Source organism: Procambarus clarkii, chromosome 2, assembly GCF_040958095.1.
Source record: "Procambarus clarkii isolate CNS0578487 chromosome 2, FALCON_Pclarkii_2.0, whole genome shotgun sequence".
In the NCBI taxonomy this organism is placed as follows: domain Eukaryota; kingdom Metazoa; phylum Arthropoda; class Malacostraca; order Decapoda; family Cambaridae; genus Procambarus; species Procambarus clarkii.
In genome coordinates, this window is record NC_091151.1 from 23,934,875 (window position 1) to 23,958,321 (window position 23,447).

At 43.6% G+C, this 23,447-nt stretch overlaps 1 pseudogene; it reads left to right on the forward strand.

Moving 5' to 3' along the window:
* Window positions 1–23,447, forward strand: part of LOC138365917 (beta-1,4-galactosyltransferase 4-like) — a 95,728-nt pseudogene that overhangs the window by 41,752 nt on the left and 30,529 nt on the right.

Genomic DNA, 23,447 nt, shown 5'->3' on the forward strand with positions numbered 1-23,447 from the left:
CGTATAACACAGGTGTGGTCATAATAATGCCTTCATTACACCAAGGATCCCTGTATAACACCAGGGATAGTATAATGCTCCCTGCATGACATCCAGGGATCGTATAATGCTCCCATTATAACACCAGGGATAGCATTAGGCTCCCCATATAACACATGTGTAGTCATAATAATGCCTGCATAACACCAGGAATATTATAATGCTGCCTGTGTAACGCCAGGGATGATATAATGCTGCCTGTGTAACACCAGGGATGATATAATGCTCCCCGAATAACACATTAGTGGTAATAATAATGCCGACATAACACCAGGAATGATATATAATTATTTATATAACAGCGGAGAGTAAACTATATCTGGACCATTAGCAATAGAACCCAAGTACCTGCATGTTGACGAGTCCACTGTGTATTATCTGCGTCACACCAGTGAAGGCGTATAGTAACCTTGTCAACACGTGTACAGACAATGTGTATTATCTGTGTCACACCAGTGAAGGCGTATAGTAACCTTGTCAACACGTGTACAGACAATGTGTATTATCTGCGTCACACCAGTGAAGGCGTATAGTAACCTTGTCAACACGTGTACAGACAATGTGTATTATCTGTGTCACACCAGTGAAGGCGTATAGTAACCTTGTCAACACGTGTATAGGAACCTTGTCAACACGTGTACAGACAATGTGTATTATCTGTGTCACACCAGTGAAGGCGTATAGTAACCTTGTCAACACGTGTACAGACAATGTGTATTATCTGTGTATGTCACACCAGTGAAGGCGTATAGTAACCTTGTCAACACGTGTACAGACAATGTGTATTATCTGCGTCACACCAGTGAAGGCGTATAGTAACCTTGTCAACACGTGTACAGACAATGTGTATTATCTGCGTCACACCAGTGAAGGCGTATAGTAACCTTGTCAACACGTGTACAGACAATGTGTATTATCTGCGTCACACCAGTGAAGGCGTATAGTAACCTTGTCAACACGTGTACAGACAATGTGTATTATCTGTGTCACACCAGTGAAGGCGTATAGTAACCTTGTCAACACGTGTACAGACAATGTGTATTATCTGCGTCACACCAGTGAAGGCGTATAGTAACCTTGTCAACACGTGTACAGACAATGTGTATTATCTGCGTCACACCAGTGAAGGCGTATAGTAACCTTGTCAACACGTGTACAGACAATGTGTATTATCTGCATCACACCAGTGAAGGCGTATAGTAACCTTGTCAACACGTGTACAGACAATGTCTGTTGCAGCCGCGATGACACTATATTACATGGTCCGAACACATGCGGAGCCCACTAACATCTATTTGACATGAATGAAGACTTATAACACTTATGAAAATTATATGTCTAACAAGACTTATAACGAGAGTATGCAACCACATGTGCACAATCCTAGTAATAATATACTGATGTTTATATAACAACCTGTGCACCTCAATTAATGGGTTTGAAAGTTTTAATCCCAATGACAACTATATGATACCAATAAGAACTTAATAATACATATTCATCAACCCTGACTGATTTTTTTTTTACCAGATTGGGGCCTTCCTAAATCACATGCACCCGTTCCTTCAGCGCCAGCAGCTCAACTACTCCATCTACTTTGTCGAGCAGGAAGGTTAGTGATGCTAATATTTCCTTGTTGAGGGCTTCTATCCCGGAGGGAGCCGGTCGGCCGAGCGGACAGCATACTGGACTTGTGATCCTGTGGTCCCGGGTTCGATCCCGGGCGCCGGCGATAAACAATGGGCAGAGTTTCTTTCACCCTATGCCCCGTTTACCTAGCAGTAAAATAGGTACCTGGGTGTTAGTCAGGTGTCACGGGCTGTTTCCCGGGGGTGGAAGCCTGGTCGAGGACCGGGCCGCGGGGACACTAAAAAGCCCCGAAATCATCTCAAGATAACCTCAAGATCAAGATAACCTCATGATCAAGATAACCTCTGACTAGTGCTCTTGCCTCTTAGTTTAATTGGAAGAGGATCTCTCCAAATGTCATATGTGTTTGAGGTTAACTAAAAAAATCTAAATTATTTGAACAATGAACATTTCCATTTTTGTTTATATAGATTTACATTCACGATAACCTTGTTACTGTGATATTTGGGTCAAAGTTTTCAATGAAGGTTTGCTTTATTAACATTATCTTGGTGGCGGATGTAGATGCACAATGTTCACTACTGTGTCACATTCTTCAACTATTTCTTTCACCATTGTAGTCGATGTGGATTTTGCATTTAATGCAGCTGCTCTTGTTGGTTGAATGTTGAGTTTGATGCGCAGGGCTTCAGATGCTTCACAGTCCAGTAAGTAATGTAATAGTGGTGCCTCTGCTTCTGTTGCAAAGATAAGACACTCTCTAACTATTGGGTTTATTACCTCCCAGCAGCACTTGTAACCAAGTTAGAGTCTGTGTATGGCTACTGCAATGTCTTTGGATATTTTTTTGCCAGACATGAAAGAGGAGAACCCAGTGGCTTGTTCATTACACATCGCAGTGGATCTTCCTTCCGCTAATTTGGCTCTGTGGCGACTTTTGATAGTTGGGAGTATTTTCTTCTTGATTTTCTCCTTAATCTGTGAGAAACTTGGAGGTATTTTTACCTGTACAACAGGTAGAGCAGTGGCAGTTTTTGCTAGTGAGTCTGCCTTTTCATTACCAACTATGCCAATGTGACTTGGTATCCAATTTAGGGTGATTGATAGCTGTTTCGGTATCGACACCGTTGTTGGAGTGGGGAGTGGTATTTTCAATGCCATTTATGGACCTGCACTCCAACTACCAGGTATTAGGTGCGATGTAGTCAACGTCATCTGTTGGTGGTGGTGTGGCGCCGGTGAAAGACTCCTGTTTCATACCTCAGTTAGATGGTGAGGTCGATGATGATGACCTCTGGTGGGTTGCGTACCGATATCAATGCCATCTAGGTTGTGAAAGCAATTACAATTTCAATTCCCCGGTAGAAGGGTGTTATCCTAAGGTCACCCAATATACTGACTGTCTAGTTAATGACGTTTTATGTTCACAGTGGTGACGTAAGGAGGCGATTGCGATGAGGAGGACAGTTCACCTTGACTTGGTCCTGTGAGAGGACAAAGTGACCGCCGTCGGTAGTAGCAGTGTGTTAGTTGCTGGATTTATGTAGTGTTGTATGGACAGACGTACCCAGGAATTAGCCAAGAAGAGTTACGAGATGACGGTAGTGCATCTGTTGAGAAGTGCTGCTAGTGTATTGCTAGAGACTTCTGCCAGGGTGTTAGCTAACCCTGTACATGATTATTTAAGACCCCTGTCAGCTTGTGGCTGAAGCCCTTTGCCAGAGAATTTCTGGAGAGCAGATGTGGGGTACTAGGGCATTGTGATGATACGATGCGTAGACTGGCCCATGTCGAAGGTGTATTCGCCAGTGATTGCCATTGAGTGTAGACAATGTATATGTGAAGATAGTGGACTCACCAGGGCTTGATGAACACTACGGATCTACTGTGTCCTGAGTGAAAGCGACAGTGTAAATGTGTAGTTATAATTAGAGATATATATTGGTGAAGGTGATAATGTATTGGTGAAGGTGTAATTGCGTGTTGTTTATTCCCCCTTTATTCCTTGCACTGTTACTTGCTACCACCAATTCTTGAAAACTTACTATCGACTTTGGGTAGGATCAAGGAGAAGTTATGAGAAACGTTAACAGAAAGAACCCTGTTACTGGCCCCAAGCTGGCTGTAAAAAGACAGTGTGCTTCTTTTCCTAGATGTAGGATTTATGTGATAAGTTGTATATTATCTCTGTGCTGGATGAATAACAATGCCTGAAACGAAGATTTAGAGATGGTATGAATGATGGCATCTTGTAAATTATTCTTAATTTTTTAATTTATAGCCTCTGTCAGGGAATATAATTCTGTTTGCAATGTTGAGTACCTACTGTTCATGCTCCAGTAAGTTTCAGGGTTCTTAGTGTAACCTGCTGCCCCAGCAGAATCTTTTTTTTTATCAACTGATCCATGTGTGAAGATGTGAGTGGTTGTCGGTCATGAGATGGTTTCCATTTGTTGTTCTATTACTGCTTTGAACCTCTTGGAGTCACAAGCTGATTTTCTAACTGGTAATCCTTCAGTGATTACCTTTAAACTCGGTTTTTCCCATGGAGGAGTTTGCCGAAAATGTTGATATAGGCGATCTTCTCCTTTTTCTCTAATAGTCAGTTTCAAGTCCACTTTCTCAATCTTTCGTTTCAATCTTGACCAGATTTTCCGTCCAAGTACTTGTTCTATATTGAAGGTTTCTATGCAGTAATCTGTTTACGCAATCTTCGATTGGCAGTCTGGCGGTGGTTCCACCACGTTATACTGTTTTGGTGGATATTTTTTGTTTAATTTTGTTTTCTAAGGCTGGCAAGATGGTTTCCATTCTTAGATTCTCTCGCCATGAGAGAATAGGTGCTCGCAGTATTGTTTTGAAGGCATCGTTTTGAGACACTCCAGTTTCTCCCATTGGTTATCACTAAGGGATGTAAGAGCAGGAGCAGCATAGTCAATGAGTGACCTAACTGCTTGAACGTAGTACATTTTGAGTACTGGTAGAGATGCACCATCTCTAAAACTTGTCAGGGAATGCTAAGCTGAGTTTCTGGTTTTGTAACATTGCAGAAGATATTAAATTTCTTGAGTTAATTACAACTAGGTGTCTATTATGACACCAAAGTATTGAAAATTTTAGTGACCCACTCAATTTCCTTTCCTTGAATTGCAGCTCTGATGCCTTGAGTTCTCATTTTAACGGCCATTGGCACTATGGAGAAATGCCCGACAGACCACTGGAACATTATCTAACACAGTGCACAGTTACAAACCCATTAAGATTTCAACTTAGATTCAACAGAGCAGAGGAAGTTGTTAAACGCATATGGCAAAATCTTACTGAAGCGACCATACGAATCATAACTACTCATACTCCGCCCAAGTAAAACAGAAACAAGCAACACTTAGTGGGCGAGCCAGGGGCTTAGGGCCCGCGCAGGAATATCCGTGAAAAAAATGGCCATTTCTTTGCATTTGTTGTTTATGCGTTCTGAGCATAAACTAAGGAACTGCTATGCGTTCCACTTCCCTGCTGATGATATCTAGGCATTTTTGTGCACGATTCATAGCGCCTTTGCCATTGATGATAACCACAAAGTCGTCTGCATAGTTAAGCAGTTTGGCTTTTGGTAACTTGAGCTTCATGAATTGTTCCATGAGACAGTTGAAGAGGAAGGGCTTAGAATTCCTCCCTGCGGAGTCCCATTTTCCAGCCTCTTTGAGGAGGATGTTTTTCCTTGGAATTTGACTTTAGGTTCTCTGTTGATTATACTTTGGCAAATGCAAGAGCGTGTCCCTTGATTTTCTTATCCACAAGGCAGCACAGTGTAGCTGGAGCATTGGCTAGCTCTAAGGCTTTTTCAAGGTCCAGAAAAATAAGGATTCCTGGTTTGTCATAGATTTGATCCAGGTGAGAGGTAAGGCATTCTGTGGGTTTTCTGTCAGTAAAATCATTTTGGTGCAGTGGTTTGGCTTTCCATTCAAATCAATTAAGAGCCATTCTTTCTGCAGCTTTGGCCTGTTCATCCTAAAGGTTTCCAATATGTCTTTTGTTGGCTTCGGTTCTTGGTGAATCAAGTAATTTATTATGAGCATTTAAGTTACCCGATATGATAATTGGTTTGGTGACTGTTATTTCAGAGATTGCAGAGAGATCCATATCGTGTTCTCATTGGCTCCTGTATACATTGAAGATGTATAGGATTGATTTCCTCATAGTGAGATTAACTCGAATAATTCCGACGGCCTCACCACAGTTAGGCAGGTATCTGATTGCTGTGGCATTGATATGATTTCTTACTAGTATTGAAGTGCCTCTGGTGCCACCTTGTGCAATTGGGGAGTGGAAACCTTGATATCCTGTGATATTGGTACTTCTTTCAGTCCTTGTAAATGTTTCTTGAAGTAAAACGATATCAATGTTGTCCTTGAGAAGCACTGCTCTGAGTGTTTGTGTTTTGTTTTTGAATCCTTTGATATTCCAATGTATAATCATGAGTGTTGTTATTGGCCATTATTATGTTATAGTAGAGTCCACCAAGGACTCAAAACCATTGACTCGTTTGTAGTTTATTATGTGCTGATTTTCCCGACTGCTTGTGTCGTCTTAGTTAGAGTGGAGACGCCACTGGGCGCTGAAACCATTCAGCTTCGTCACCTTCTTCGACTTCATCGAGCATTACAGGTAGGGCTTGTAAACGTGTGGAAAAAACAAGTTCAATAGATTGTTTTTGGTCCTCTGTTAACATTTCCTTCTTTAAGTGAGGGTTGGTCTGTTCCAGTGCTTGGAATGCTTTGTCAAGCATCTTGCTGAAGGTCTGTCAGGGAGGCAATAATCATTGGAACAGTAGACACTTGATATATCTTTGGCTCCTTTTCTTTTTTCTAGGTATGTGAGAATCTGGGTTGGGTCGTGGTGTCTTTGCTACATTCAGGTACTGGGGCATTAGGATATCAAGGGGGTCGTCATTTGTGCTTGGGATGTCTTGGAGGCAATAGCAGGTGTACTCATTTTGCTCCCCTGATCTGTTCGGTTGTTGTTGCCTTGTGGAGTATTGCTTTGGTTTCTCCAGTTATTCTAGTTCAGAGACAGGAGTTTTAGATTCAGCTACTCATAACAAAAGTTCCAAGCAGCACGGGCTATGGTGAGCTCGTAGTGGACTTAACTGGCACAGAAGCGGGGCTGTGAGAGAGAGACAGGAGAGAACATGTCGAATTTATACTGCTGGGAGGTCAGATGTATACAATTAGGTGACGAGAAAGGTGTAAAGGTAAGAGGCATGAGGAAATAACCTATACATAATAATATTAGTCACGTGTAGTGGGCATGGCGTTTTGAGCCGTGACGTCATCGTTGGCATCTTCACGTTCCGGTCTCGCTCTCACTCTTATGGTGGGTAGAGTTAATTGTTCCGCTATTGGAGTATTTATGGTGTGTTGTTCTACTTTTATTTGAAGGCTTCAAGAATCTGAAATCTTTCAATGGATTTTGTCTAATATGCAAATGTTTTTATTCTGAATTTCTCTTGTTAGGGTGATGTCACGAGCCTCGTGAGCTTGGTCGACGTCGAAGTCACTCCTAATTGTTAAGTAAGTAAGTAGGCATCTATCAGTCTCAGGAGACTATGGAGTTGCGCTCTGGTTGTCGGTCTGGAGTAGCCTCTCCAAGGCGCAAATCCAGGGTAGGTTGATACGGTGGAGAAGCTGTTACTCATGCAGCAGGTCTCTCCTCTCCACGGCACCGAAATCCTCCAATGGAAAGACAAACGCCAATACAGTTGGTTCCTGTGCCGTCGCAGGAACTGTCAGAACGAGCTTGAATAACGAGGTTGACTGTAATGCATGTAATTTCTGTAGCTTCTAATTGTTAGAAGCTCCAGAAATCACATGTGTTAGTCGAAACTAAAGAGATCCCAGGTTAGGTTAGGTTATAATAGATTTGGCTCCTATTCATGTTCTCCCCCTTTCAACTGTGGGTGAGCAGGGAAACGGGCCTTACCCTTATATCCTGTAAAGAGGCTCCCATTTTCCAGGATATCAGAGGGGGGATCCGAAGGGAAATGTTGCCAAGCTGTGTGCTCCTTAAAGGGGGCCCTCCATCCATTGCCAAAGTTTGGTTATCTCCTCCCTGAAGATTCTTGATGCTGTAGGAATACACGTTGAAGGGAGCACCATCCTGGAGAGGGGAATCTGCTGTCGTCCGGTCCTCAGAAGGTCGCGCTTCTGTAGTGTAGAAAGTTTGTGTGCCTCTTCCGGTAGAATCCTCTCTGTTCGGGAAACACGACCAAATTATATAACAATCCTTCTTGAGTTCACTGTTAACACTCGTTATCCGTTTTATTCGGATAACTAACGAATAGGCGAGAGATCTCTTTAAGGATGCTGGATGACAGGAAGTATGCAAGAGATAAGAATGCAGGTTAGAATCTTTTTAAACCATTTTAGTTTGGAGTCTCTTTCTCATTCAAGTTATACACAGGTATCGAGGAAGGGTAGCTCCTTGGGGATAGATTCGACTGTAAAACCCCAATCTGGGCGGAAACCATTAGCCCATGTGTGAAAAATATTGACCTCTACCTCACACACACTCCAATCGCTGTTCCTTTAATCTGTCGGTAAGCTATTGTCAGAACACAGGAGCGTGTCCTTTAGGTTACAGTCTAAGACATGGCGCAAGCACCGTCCCACTAGCACCCTCCCAGGGGAAACGTCTTACTCCGGCGTCTGGTAGGTCGTCTGCAATTTCTCCTTTTGTGTTCCTCAAAGAAAGCTGTTACTTAACGGGTTGCTGCCACTTGAGGTGTGCTTGGGTACAAGGCCGAGACATCTAGAGAGAAAAGGTTGGCTCCTTCCTGATATGGTTGGTTAAAGTCAGCAATTTTACGAAGAAAATATGTAGGGTCGTACAGTCTCTCAAGCAATAGTTTCAGTAGTGGAGAGAGGATCGCTGTGAGGGTTATATCAACCGGCCTCGTTGGAGCCCTCCAACCATTCAGATCCGGCCGTCCTACCAAGACCCTCTGGAGGGATGATAGTCTTTATGAACTCTTGCTAAGAAATATTGAGGAGGAAACATAGTAATGTGGATCATGAAGCTATCTCTTGGTGCCGCTGATAATATTCCTCCTCTCTTCCTGTTTTCAACTGGAACTGGACCGCCAACATAGTTGTTGTCCAGGAGGATAATAAGACTTTTGCTTCCGTTTGCCGCAGGTTGGAGCGTCACCTCTGGGTTTGCCGCAGGTTGGAGCGTCACCTCTGGGTTTGCCGCAGGTTGGAGCGTCACCTCTGGGTTTGCCGCAGGTTGGTCACCTCTAGGTTTGCTGCAGGTTGGAGGATCACCTCTGGGTTTGCCGCAGGTTGGTCACCTCTAGGTTTGCCGCAGGTTGGAGCATCACCTCTGGGTTTGCCGCAGGTTATTCACCTTTAGGTTTGCCGCAGGTTGGAGCATCACCTCTGGGTTTGCCGCAGGTTGGTCACGTCTAGGTTTGCCTCAGGCTGGAGGGTCACTTTTAGGTTGGATGCAAGTTGGAGGGTCACCTCTGAGTTTGTGTACAGTTGAGGTTCGGAGGTCTGTCGCCTCCATTCCTGTTCCAAGACTGGTCTCTTCTTGTGCTGTTGTTGTAATTGTGGCAGAAATGTCCATTCCACCAATTTCCACGTCCTTCCAGTCGACTGTTACCCTGAGTCCTGTAGTTCCTTGTGTCTCTACTGAAATCCTGTCTGCATGTCTTTCCTTCTACAGTGTGGTAGAAGGGCGGCCTCTGGTTGACATGTTGCCTGTTGTACTGTATTTTTTCTTTGACTTCTAGGAGGAACCCATTGTTCTGTCTGCATGTTCCCTGGTTCTTATCAAGCAACGAGCCCCAGATGTGCATGAATGATATTGTATTATTCATACAATACTTTTCGTGACGTTAGTTTATTTCAGAGGTGGCCATACCGCGGCTCGGGAGCCACATGCGACCATTTGACCTTTAATATGCCGTTCGTGAGCAATTCTAGTGAATTCAAATATTCTAGAAATGTCCTGAATCCAGAGCAAGAAACGTATGGCTATATAAACAGCTGGGATACTTAGGGAAGGGAGAATAGAATAAGTGCGGGCCTAGCTTGTACACTTCATATTAAATCTAATTTTTAGTGTATTTGAAAACTTTGTGAAGGAAAATATCTTACAAATTGTAAAATACGAAAATATGAAGAGGAAAACTCAATTTTTCAGCCATAGTCGGAGGAAGAGTTTGTTCTGTAATGAGGTTTGTGAAGGGGAAGCATCGTGCTGTCCTTACAAACCAACACCTGACGAAGCTAATTCGCTCTGACAACATATCAGCCAGATTGGGAACGACTTATATGCAAGATGAAGACATAAAAGACCAATACTAGCACTAAACAGCGTCTTATATTGCTTGATATGTGTAGCATTGTATCTTTGTCAAAAAAATATAATTTTAATAATTAAATTTCTTACTTACAAAATTAATCTTAAAATATTTCAATTTTCTGCTCTACTTTTTTGTTAAATATTTGTCTCTCTGATTGCTGAAACTAACACAAATTAAGTTTAAAAACTGCTTGCATGAATATATATATTATGGCATTCAATGTGCAGATTTTTAAATTTAAATAAAATTTTTGTAAAAAAACTGTATATAACAATAAAAACGTAAGTGTAAATTTTGTTGATGTCTGTGGCTCTCAAACATCTGAGCTTTATCATTTGTGGCTGATAAATGTGAGCAAGTTGGACCACTCTCGGTTTATACAAGGCGTTCACTACATCAGTCACACCTGACTGTCGACTCCGGCCACATGACTGGTCCCACTCCATAATACCTAATTATATCTGGTACTACTTTATTACAAGTAGCTTCTTTTACCCAACAGCTTCTAGCTTCTACCACGGTAAGTATCGTGTCCAGGTTCTGAGAGGCGGGTGATAGGCCTGATGTTGCTGCCTGACAATATGTTGATCAATCCATCCACTGACTAGACTCCATGGTCCCTGGAAGACATACACTAACTCTTTTTCTTGTATTCCTAGACTAAATCCTTCCCATATTTCTACTTTTAAATCCAAGAACAATCAAATTCCTCTCTGTTCCTTTTGTTTTGTTGTAGTAATGAGCAGCTGTCCTGCTTACACGTTCCCACTAATGTTCTCATAGTTTTCATTCAAGTTCTCATCCTGTAAAGCAGGGAAATGGTCTATCATATTAACCGCTGCCTTCCTGATTATTAGCTGGCACTCCTTTGCCATGGTTCTAGCTCCTCATTTATCGTCTACTCTCCGGGTATCCTGCTGGAGAGTAGACGTTCTATGTCTTAGCATGCTATTAGATGTTTTAAGCTCTCTAAGCCTGGTAACTTCTGGCCTAAAGTTCCAGTCTTGAGTTAAGGGCATGATGTGTGCAACTGCTGTTGACTCGCCAGTTGCTATTTATCCAGGTTGTCATAAATATGTTTGAAATCATTTGAATCGACCAGAGTTCCGGAATTTAATAAACAAGTGCAGGAGTCATTAGTTTACGTGCTATTTTATATTCATATTCACATAATTTTGTTTTCATATTTTCTAAAGTCTGTTAGTTTATTGATTTTATTTCCCTAACTACAACTCTCATTTTCCTGTCAATGTATTCGTTCTACACAGACAAACCAACATGTTACAAGTAATGGTAATGTTCCCGTATTACGTTGACAATACATTTATGTATCACATCTCTGCTCTAACAGGGTCGGCACCCTTCAATCGCGCCAGTTTACTGAACGTGGGCTTCAAGGAGGCCCGCAAGGAGGGTCCGTGGGACTGCTACGCCTTTCACGACGTTGATCTGCTGCCTGAAAATGACTTCCACCTCTATCACTGTTCACCTCAGCCAAGACACCTGGCTGTTGCTCGCTCAACATTCAATTATAGGTGAGAAAAAGACACCAGCATTTGATGCTCGTGTCTTCTTGTGCTAATAGTCAAATGTTGACTGTTCGCATCAAATGTTAGACATGTGCTAATAGTCATATTTGTGTTTTTATCTGGTAATATCAGAGGAAACATTATTAACTCAATAATGTATAACTTTTGGAAGGGAAGAATAAGACTCCACAGACGACTGTTAAATAATTTGAAGTCAAAACTGATGGGGATAATATTTAGTTCTCATTTCAAAGTTTTGTCGTTGCCACCACAACGGCAAAGTTACGTTGTTGCCACCACAATGGCAAAGTTTTGTTGTTGCCACCACAACGGCAAAGTTTTGTCGTTGCCACCACAACGGCAAAGTTATGTTGTTGCCACCACAATGGCAAAGTTTTGTTGTTGCCACCACAACGGCAAAGTTTTGTCGTTGCCACCACAACGGCAAAAGTTATGTTGTTGCCACCACAATGGCAAAGTTTGTTGTTGCCACCACAACGGCAAAGTTTTGTCATTGCCACCACAATGGCAAAGTTTTGTTGTTGCCACCACAATGGCAAAGTTTTGTTGTTGCCACCACAACGGCAAAGTTTGTCGTTGCCACCACAACGGCAAAGTTTTGTTGTTGCCACCACAATGGCAAAGTTTGTTGTTGGCCACCGAAACGGCAAAGTTTTGTTGTTGCCACCACAACGGCAAAGTTTTGTTGTTGCCACCACAACGGCAAAGTTTTGTTGTTGCCACCACAACGGCAAAGTTTTGTTGTTGCCACCACAACGGCAAAGTTTTGTTGTTGCCACCACAACGGCAAAGTTTTGTTGTTGCCACTACAACCGTAAAGTTTTGTCGTTGCCACCACAACGGCAAAGTTTTGTTGTTGCCACCAGAACGGCCAAAGTTTTGTTGTTGCCACCCCACCACAACGGCAAAGTTTTGTTGTTGCCACCACAACGGCAAAGTTTTGTTGTTGCCACCACAACGGCAAAGTTTTGTTGTTGCCACCACAACGGCAAAGTTTTGTTGTTGCCACCACAACGGCAAAGTTATGTCGTTGCCAATACAACGACAAAGGTTCCTAAGAACTGATGCCATAGAAGTATCTACAGAAGTAATGTAACCATGTTTTGTAGGCTTAAGACTCAACCCTGGCATGTCTGTTCAAATAATTAGGAGAACAGTTTTTGTGTAAGTTGAATAAATGAAGCGTTTTGGTGAAAAAGGAGCAGTACTAGATTTGAGACACATGCTATAAACAAAAGCTAATTAGACTTTCGTAGAGCAGTGTAATTACAAAGGAAAATGTTTATTTACATTTTATAACAGTCTCCAGTGTTGAGGCAGTCTTTCATGTGTTGTAGTGTTATCTTCAAGGACATATTAAATGTAATTTTGATATTGATAAAAGATTTGTTCCAGAAAACAGGTAAAGAATATTTATATACGAATAAAATGTGAGTAAATAAGAGCATAAATAAATAGAGTAAATAAGAGTACATGCCATATGAGTGAAGGTTTAGTGTGGGCTGCAAGGGAAGGATTACAATTGAAACGTAAGCAAGAGTGCAAATGTCATCAAATAACATAAAAATAAACAGAACTAATAATATTGAAAGATCTGTGGTAGAATAAAAGGTAGAGATCTGGCGACAGAAGAGAAACTTGGAGACCTCATCAATTGAGAAAGAAAGTATAGGAAAATAATCAATAGCAACTCTAGATCTATCAGAGTATGATAGAAATTATTACATGGAGAAAATGTATAAAGATTTGTTATCACTAAGCACGATGGTTTAGTATAACTTTTCATAATACTTTTATAATAAATAATTTTATAATACCTTATATTTTTATAATAATGTGGCTAAGGAGTTCATAACTAACCCACAAATCTAAAAATCAAGAAACTACGACATTTCGGGTTGTACAGGACTAAAGTCATTCTCCGACTTGAAAATGGTCCGGGATGGACAGAAACGTCGAAGTTTTATAATTTCACCCCCTCCGCATCTGGCTAGTTGGCGCTGTGAGGGGGGCTTGGTGGACGGCTGCCAGAGTGTGATGCTCCGTGGGACAGTCCTCTGTCCTTTTCTGGCCTTGCGCTCCTGCTGCTCTCTTTAATTGTGCCGGATCGCTTTTCCTTTTCCTTATGTTTCGTTTTTCTCCCCCTCTTCTCTTATCTGCTTGTCGTTTCCTGCCGACCTTTTGCTTGTTTTGGTTATTCCTTTGGACTTCTTCTATTTTGACGCCCAGGTGCTTGAGGAGGCATACTCTTGCACCCGTAGAACTGTACTACCCAACGTCTCGAGCGAGGGGAACCTTTTATTGTCAATACCCTTTTCGTCGCTGAACCCGATCTCGACAGACTGACGGTTCTTAAGGTGGCATTTGTGGGGCGTATACTCGCGACGCACCCCTAGGGGGCCCCAGCATGATCAGCGATAGCTTACTGTTAGGTGTCCTGCCTCTAATTGCGGCTCCATGGTGGGTATTGGGGCACATTCGTGAATGAATTTGTCTCTCTTTATCTGTATGTCGTTGAATGTGTCTGTTGTACCCTCTATAGCTCGTGGGGTGGGCGACCAAGTCCCCGAGTCGGCCTGTATTGGAAGACCAGGCTCTGTAGCTCCCGCTGCATTGGGCTACGACCTTGCTCCTCCTTTGACCCTCCTGACTTCTTCCCCAGCTCCCCTCCCTCCTCTGTGGTTGGGTCGAGCCTCAAGTCCCCAGTGGTGACCAATTCGTCCCCTGGTGCGGCTAAGTTTCTCGTTGTGACTACTGCGACTTTTAACCCCTCTCTCTCTGGGGGTTCTCAACGCCGTCCGTGCCACGGCCGCACTCGTTCGATTCCTTCCAGTACTGATGCGTATCAGGCCTTGTTTGGTCCCGCTTCATGGGCCAATTACTTTGATCTCCTCTCTCTTGATTCTGCGCCTCCTGATGATTTCTCCCTCCATCGACATCTTGTTGATTCCGTGGATGCCTCTGTTACCTTCAACCCCACTCGTCTTGGTACACGTGTCGTTGCTGCTGCTCCTCAGGATGCAGCGTCCCGCTTGGCTGCCTTATCCTGCCTTGGCGAGATCCCTGTTCGGGTCTCAAACAACGCTCGGTTGAATGCCAGTGTTGGCACTATTCTCCTCCCGCCCCATGTTGCGACCGGTGTTCGGAATCTGCAGGACTGTCACGATGATATTCGGCATATCCTTGATGCTCAAGGCCATTCTGTCCTCCAGGTAGACTCATTTACTCGTCCCCCTCATGGTGGTCGCCGTCAACCCATTCGGGTTGTGAAGATTACCTTTGATGGTAGGACTCTTCCATCCTCTGTCATTCTTGCTGGTGCCAGGTGCTCTGTCCAGGTGTACATTCCTTTTCCTAGGCTTTGTAACAAGTGCTGGAGGTTTGGGCATGGTGCCCTCCGCTGCTCTGGGACTGTCTCTCTCTGTCCTTTGTGTGGGGGCGAAGGTCACTCTAAGTCGGAGTGCACTTCTCCCCAGGCTCGCTGCCTCAACTGCAGTGAGGCCCACCCTACCTTCTCCCGTGCCTGTATCCATTACAAGCTTGAGGCAGCCGTCTTCAACTTGAAGCACCGGGAGCGTTTATCTTTTCCTGAGGGGAGGCGCCAGGTTTGCCGGCTCCCGCCTTATGCTAATATCTCTTATGCTCGCGTGTTGCGCTCTTCCTCTCCTCGTCCTTCCCACCTTCCTCAGGCCCACAACCGTTTCCGAGCCTTGGGCCCTGATACGCCCACTGCCGCCTCCTCTGTTCCTTTGAGTTCTGTCCTGAAGGGTCCCCCTCCTGGTTCTCTGTCTGGGGTTCCCCTTCTTTCTGCCCGGTCTGTCATGTCTCCTGTGTCTTCTTCCTCGTCTCCCTCCGATCCTCCTTCCCATCCTTCTCCTCCATCTAATGTCTCTCCCCACTGCCTGTCTGTGTGGGCTGATGTCCATCGCTCTCCTACCGGCCGTCGTGTGTGCTCTCGTTCAGCTTCTCCTGTTGAGACACTGGAATCTATTGCCCAGTACGTAGTTGCTGGAACACCTGTCTCTTTAAGTCAGAAGCATAAGTCTGGCTCCTCTCATTTCTCCTCCCCGGCGGGTAAGCAGGCTTCGCTTTCTTCCTTGGCCCCTACTTCTGACTCTATCGCCCTTTCCCCTTCCATTTCGGTGGTTGCACCCCCTGTTCCTACTATGGAGGTTTCTTTGGCCCCCGCTTCCCTCTCAGTTGCTGCCCTTGCTGAGGTGCGCTCCCCTCTTTCTACTCCCCCCTCTTCCTGCTGCTGTCCTTGACTGCTCCTCTCGGTTGCCTCCTCCTCTTCCTCCTCCTCCTCTGGACCCCGCCTGTCCATCTCTGGTCTGTTCTCCTGCTTCCTTCCCTCCGTCTTTGCTCAGTTTACCCATGCCCCCTAACCCTGACTTTGCTGACCCAGATCCCGACTTTGATCTTCTTTAACGTGCTATGTTGCTCTTTCACCTTTGTTTCTTCCTTGTTCTCTGTTGTTGTCCTTTCTCTTCTCATCGATGTCTATTCTTCAATGGAACGTTCGGGGTTATTACGCCAATTACCTTGAACCCCAACTTCTAATTTCGCGGTTTTCGCTCCTTTGTGTCTGTCTCCAGGAGCCGATGCTTGGTGCTCGTCCTGGTTGCTTTCGTGGCTATTCCTTTCTCTCCCCCCCCCAGCTGTTGCTGGGGCTCTAAACTCTTCTGCTCTCTTGATTCGCTCTGATGTTCCCTTTGTCTCCTTACTTTTTCCTTCGCCTCTCCATTGTTCTGCTGCTCGTATCTTTGTGGGGAAATGGTGCACTGTTTGTTCCATTAATTTCCCCAAGAGTGTCCCACTTTCTCTTCCTGATCTGAAACACTTGTGGGAACCGACCTGTGAGATTTATATTTATTTAATTTATATGAATTTATATAGAATTTATATTTACGTTAATTTATATACTTCGATAGCAATTTGTATGATGATAAGTGGACTGTATTTCTGCAATAATCTCATAATCTCACAAAATCGATCCTCTACACATTAGGGGGGTTTATTAAATTTATATATATGCCGCCAATCAAACTACAGTATTAGACTACATACATTATTAAACATTGAAGAGGTTCCTTATCTTATTTGTACAGCAGGCCTTAGTCCACCAGGTATAACCAGGATGTAGACACCACATTTTCCCTCTTTGAGGTAGCTTCCAACACCCTAGTAACTGATGCACAAAGCATGCTTCCTTGGCTTGACCTGTCAAAAGGGCGCTAGCTGTGAAGCCAGAATCCTAGTATATGACAGGTATATCAGAGAAAACACTGTACATGGAACCATACAGACCTAGGCTTAATTACCTTTAGTATGAGGCGATCTCATGTTCTAACCGGGACACCCCTACCTAATGACATTAATGGCCACAAATGATAGATAAATGGGTTTTGGTAGAACACTTAACTTGTTTTGTTGACAGCGTGTTGATGATGGTACACCTTTGGTTTCCATAACACTTCGTCCAAGTAAATTTAACAGGAGCCGAATTGCTCCCTGCGCCTCTGGTCTCAGTATAAACAATGGCTGCCCCTCCCTCACCACTGACACCTGGCTTACATTGTCCAGATGACAGAAAGTGATAGAAGGGTCACATTTACTCTACTTTAATATTGATAATTAAGTAATTTATATGAGATGTTTTTATGATGGTAAAGTCCAAAGACTAATATATTTAAGAATAATTCCCACCATAATAGGCGGTGAATATATAATAGTGTGTGGTAATGATATCCTGTTTTCTATAGACGGGAATTCCACTACAAGTTACATTTTCTATGGGTAACTTGTTTATACAACACAGCAACTATTATCTGTCTGTATGATATTAAATGGTGTCGGATTTTCCGACATAATTCCCCAGGGGCTGCTCATGGGTCGAAGTCCTAATTAGAACAGACGAACACCGATACTCCTCCTTCGAATTATTAGATTAATTTCATGTTAGTAGTTAGTAATCACACATTTGTGCGTCTGTTCGTACAGGACGGATGTCCCGTACTAGAGTTGCAGGGGTTAGAAGTCTAATGCGATTTCATTTCCCTGTCAACTCTTGAAAGGCTAATATTCAAGCCTAAATACATATTATTTAACCCAGAAGACTGGATGTGATCAAGTACTACAGTCAAGTATGATTCAGGGACTGCAGTGACATCAGTGACATTAGATATAACTTGAAGTTTGTTCAGGTAACTGGTCACTGATATATAAACAATGAGGCCCATGGAATACATCTTGATTAAATAATAAATGTATCAAATCAGTCATCAAATTTATTGGGGTTTAATTTAGTTAATTGATTCAGAAGATTGAATAGCTCATCATTGAAGTAAAGTATGGTTCTGAGACTGCAGTGGGTTCAGTGACATTGGTCGCAGTGACTTGTAGCTGTTTAGGCTACTGTTCACTGATTTGCCACTGAGGCCTCATGAACTCATCTCCAGCTTTAAATGATGATACTAACATCAACCTCTGTTGGTATAGTCAGCTGTAATCTCCTTAGTATAATGCTACTGGAGAAATATAATCAGCTGACAAATTTAGATTTCTATTGGTATTGTTTATCTGCAGTCATAGGTCTCCTCAGGCTTGATACTGGGCCTGAGAGTAATTTACCTCCTGCAGAGTTTAACATGGTTATGCCCTGATATTTAGTAGGGCTACCGATGAATCAATGGCAATAGTCTGCCCCTACAAGGAGACCGAAGTCGGTGAGGTGATCAGACTTAATGTTATCTGCCAATTTTATTCCTCTATTTTTCAGGAATTTGGCTGTAGCTCTCAGACCTTGAACTTGTAAGTCTACTGGTATTTTGTCGACCACAATGGCTTGTACTCGACAGATGTACCTGCCTAAGCGTACTGATGGTTGTACCACCTGGTAGACTTGAGGTCCTGCATCTGTTACAAACCCTGAGATATTGAATGACATCTGGGCTACAGGCTTTAATTGTAGTTCATCTGCCAACTTTTTAGTGACATATGTTCTCTGGGATCCTTGGTCAAACAACCCATGGGTATGGACCTTGGCCCTCTTATTCAGGATGGTAATTTGGGCAGTAGGCAAAGTCGTATTACCTTTAGACTTTGCCGATTGGACACTCTTTGTTTGTTGCACCTTGCAGTACTGTACTGTGGTGGGAATGCTATCTTCCACCTTGGGTCTTGAATACGTTAATTTCGTATATTTGCACAGTGCTGCATGGTGCCTACCTCTTCTACACCTGTTACAGGTGTTGAATTGGGTATCACAATAGTCTATGTTGTGTGACTTGTTAATTGGGCACCACTGGCTCATAAATTGTGAGCAAGTACTGATGGTAGCCTAGGATAAAATTTCTGCACTCACTAGGCGATAATCCTACCTCCACTAGAGGTTAGCACTTAAAATTAATACACATTATATATATACAATCATACACACTAATGATTTGAGTGATAAACCAGTGTCATGGAAGTACCTTTAGGTTAGCCATTCTATATCACCCTAGGATGGAAGAGACACTAATTAATCACTCAAAGGTGTGATGATCATAAGTAAATTATTATATATACAACTCAACTCGAGTTGATAAAAATTACACCCAAAATAGGGTCTATACCATTCATTAATGGTGCTAGGTTGTTCAATATAGTACAACTGACTATGGTAATAATGGGACTAGGATGAACGGTAATAGTTCAACTAGTCAGTGGTAATATCCTACCCTGTTGTGGGTTGGCAATTAGTAAATATTATATTGTGAACACTAGTGCAATATATATTAAATAATTCTTTGTTTTGGAGAAATAATATACACAATTATTGATGATAGCCTCTTAATTAGCCTCTATAAAACTTCTAATATTATCAAGAAATATTAAATATTATTAGTGACCTCGCGAAATAAACTCCACAATTCGTGGATAATCTCTCGCGATATTTAACACCACGAAATCCGTGAACAATCTCGCGAAACCACAGCCACTACTTTGGCTGGCTTCAATATTAGCGCTGTCATTTCACAGAATAACACGCCACCAAATCTGTGGGTGTGCATGAAACCGCTGACTAAGGCTGATCTGAACTGAGCGGGGCTCGTGAACTCACTCTTGAGGCAACGCCGCCGTCTTTGACTGCAGGCCTTTGTTTAAATCACACTGCACTAGTTTATTTAATGAATCCACTGGTTAACTGGTTCATCCGTTACTAAGATGACCAAATATGGGTTCATAGGACCAATAATCTGTCATCCGGTTCAAAGATGACCAAATAATGTGGGAACCGACCTGTGAGATTTATATTTATTTAATTTATATGAATTTATATAGAATTTATATTTACGTTAATTTATATACTTCGATAGCAATTTGTATGATGATAAGTGGACTGTATTTCTGCAATAATCTCATAATCTCACAAATCGATCCTCTACACATTAGGGGGGTTTATTAAATTTATATATATGCCGCCAATCAAACTACAGTATTAGACTACATACATTATTGAACATTGAAGAGGTTCCTTATCTTATTTGTACAGCAGGCCTTAGTCCACCAGGTATAACCAGGATGTAGACACCACATTTTCCCTCTTTGAGGTAGCTTCCAACACCCTGGTAACTGATGCACAAAGCATGCTTCCTCGTCTTGACCTGTCAAAAGGGCGCTAGCCGTGAAGCCAGAATCCTAGTATATGACAGGTATATCAGAGAAAACACTGTACATGGAACCATACAGACCTAGGCTTAATTACCTTTAGTATGAGGCGATCTCGTGTTCTAACCGGGACACCCTACCTAATGACATCAATGGCCACAAATGATAGATAAATGGGTTTCGGTAGAACACTTAACTTGTTTTGTTGACAGCGTGTTGATGATGGTACACCTTTGGTTTCCATAACACTTCGTCCAAGTAAAATTAACAGGAGCCGAATTGCTCCCTGCGCCTCTGGTCTCAGTATAAACAATGGCTGCCCCTCCCTCACCACTGACGCCTGGCTTACATTGTCCAGATGACAGAAAGTGATAGAAGGGTCACATTTACTCTACTTTAATATTGATAATTAAGTTAATTTATATGAGATGTTTTTATGATGGTAAAGTCCAAAGACTAATATATTTAAGAATAATTCCCACCATAATAGGTGGTGAATATATAATAGTGTGTGGTAATGATATCCCGTTTTCTATAGACGGGAATTCCACTACAAGTTACATTTTCTATGGGTAACTTGTTTATACAACACAGCAACTATTATCTGTCTGTATGATATTAAATGGTGTCGGATTTTCCGACAACACTTACTGGACTTCTTACCGGAGCCTGTCCTCCTGTGGGTGATTTCAATTGTCGTCATTCCCTTTGGGGTGATGTTCTGACGAACACCCGGGGTCGCCTTCTTGAGCCGTTTATCCTCTCTTCTTCCCTGTCTCATCGGAATTCTGGTGGGCCCACGCATTTGGACTCTCGGACTCGCACCCTTTCCTGTCTTGATCTTTCTCTTTACTCGTCTTCTCTTTACTTAGATTTCACGTGGCAGGTTCTTGATGACCTCCATGGCAGTGACCATTTACCCCTCCTTGTTTCCTTTTTCTCTTTTCGCCTCCCCTCTCCTTCCCAAGGTGGTAGTTTGCGAAAGTGGACTGGAACCTCTTTACCCTCAGTGCAACTCTCTCTGACCTCTCCCTTCTGCCTCTCCCTCCCTCTCTCCTTTTCATGACACTGTCTTCGACGCTGCCCTCCGCTCTATTCCTCGCTCTTCCTTTCAGGGTCCATGGAAGTGCGTTCCCTGGTGGAATGCAGACTGTGCTCGGGCTGTCCGCTGTAAGAGTGCAGCCTGGAAGAGACACCGCCGTCGGCAGACGGCCAATTCTTTTCTTTTCTTTCGGAAGGCGAGTGTGGTGGCCCGTAGGGCCATCCGTACAGCTAAACGTGATTGTTGGGCATCTTATGTCTCCACCATTACGTCTGAAACTCCTCTGTCACAGATCTGGAAGCGTGTCCGCAAGATAGCGGGTAAGTTCGTTCCCGATGTTTCACCGGTCCTTCACCTACGTGGTACTCTTGTGGCGGACCCGTTGCAGGTCGCTACCGAACTGGGTTCCCACTTTTCTTCTGTAGGGCTGGTCTTCATTTTCCCCAATCTTTCCTTCTTCGTAAACCTGTACTTGAGTCTCGTCCTTTCGATTTCTGCACTCATCTTCGACTTCCCTATAACGATTCCTTCTCTCTCTCTCTCTCTCTCTCTGAGCTTCGTTCTGCCTTGGCCCTCTGCCGTTCTAAGGCGACGGGCTCCGATGGTATTCATTATGAGATGCTTCACCATCTCCCTCCGTGCACGTCTCAGTATTTACCGAGTCTGTATAATCGGATCTGGGAGTCGTGGTCAGTCCCTGAGGACTGGCGCGATGCCGTTGTCCTCCCTGTTCGCAAATCAGAGGTCTCTGGGAACATCCCCTAAGGACTTTCGCCCTATTGCTCTTACAAGTTGTCTGCAAACTCTTTGAACGTATGGTTAACGTTCGTCTGATGTGGTTCCTGGAGCACCATCACCTCCTCTCCCCTTCTCAATTTGGTTTTAGCAAGTGCCGCAGCACGACAGCTGTCCTGATGAACTTGGAAGTCTATATTCGTACTGCTTTTGCTGCGAAGACTCTCTCGTCGTTCCTTTCGGGTGCAGCTTGGTACCGCTCTCTCTGCCTCTTTTCAGCAATACGAAGGTGTGCCCCAGGGTAGTGTTCTGAGCACTACTCTTTTTCTGGTTGCCCTCAATGGTCTTCTTTCCTCTCTTCCTTCAGGCGTCTTCTCCGCTATATGTCGATGTTCTTACCCTTTGCTGTCAGGGTGATTAAGACACTCGTTTGTCTTAGTTTCCCCATTTCTCTTACCTCCGTGTTGAATGCTCTAAGGCCCTTACCCTCCTACGGGTATTGTCCCATACTTCTTGGGAGCGGATAGGCGCACTCTCCTTGTTTTACATTCCTCTCTCGTCCTGTCTAAGCTCGATTATGGTTACCCTGCTACTCGTCTGCTTCTCCTTCTACTCTTCGCCATCTTGATGCTTTGCACCATACTGGGTTGCGCCTCAGTTCTGGTGCCTTTCGTTCGACTCCCGTCCTCGGCTTGTATGTTGACACTGTTTCTCTCAGGAACTGTCTTCGCTATCTTGCGCGGTCCTTGCAACATCCTTCTTCTCGCCTCTGTTGTGCTTTAAATTTTACTCCTCCTGCGGCTCCTGTTCCTCTTCACCACCTTCCTCTTTCTGTCCGGTTATCTCGCTTACAGGCTTCTCTTTCTGTTCGTATTTCTAATGTTCCTCCTCGTGTTGTTCCTTCTTTGCCCCCATGGAGAGTCCCCCCTTCCACAGTCGCCCCCTTTTCCTTGAGCACTTTGCTTCTCACTCCCGCTCCGTTTCTGTCTTCACCGATGGGTCTGAGTCTGTGGACGGTGTTGGCTGCTCTTGTTTTCCCTGATCGTGCTTATATGTGTCGCTTACCTCCGGAGACTAGCATCTTCACAGCGGAGCTTTATGCTATTCTCTATGCTCTTCGTCTCCTGCTTTCTCGTGATCAGTCTTCCTTTGTAGTTGTTGTTGACTCTCGCAGTGCCCTCATGGCTCTCGGTTCTTTAATCCGTTTCATCCAGTAGTTGTCGAGATCCAACATTGACTGTTCACAGTAAATGTAAGTCGGTTGAGTTTTGTTGGGTTCCCAGCCATATTGGTGTCTCTTTAAATGAGCGTGCGGATGCTGCCGTCAAGGAAGCTGTCCGCTCTTGTCCCATCTATCGTAAAGGCGTTCCATATTCCGACTTTTATCCGGTTATCCATTCCTCCATCCTTACCCGTTGGCAGGCTTGTTGGTCGTCTGTTACTGGTAACAAACTACATACTCTTAAATGTA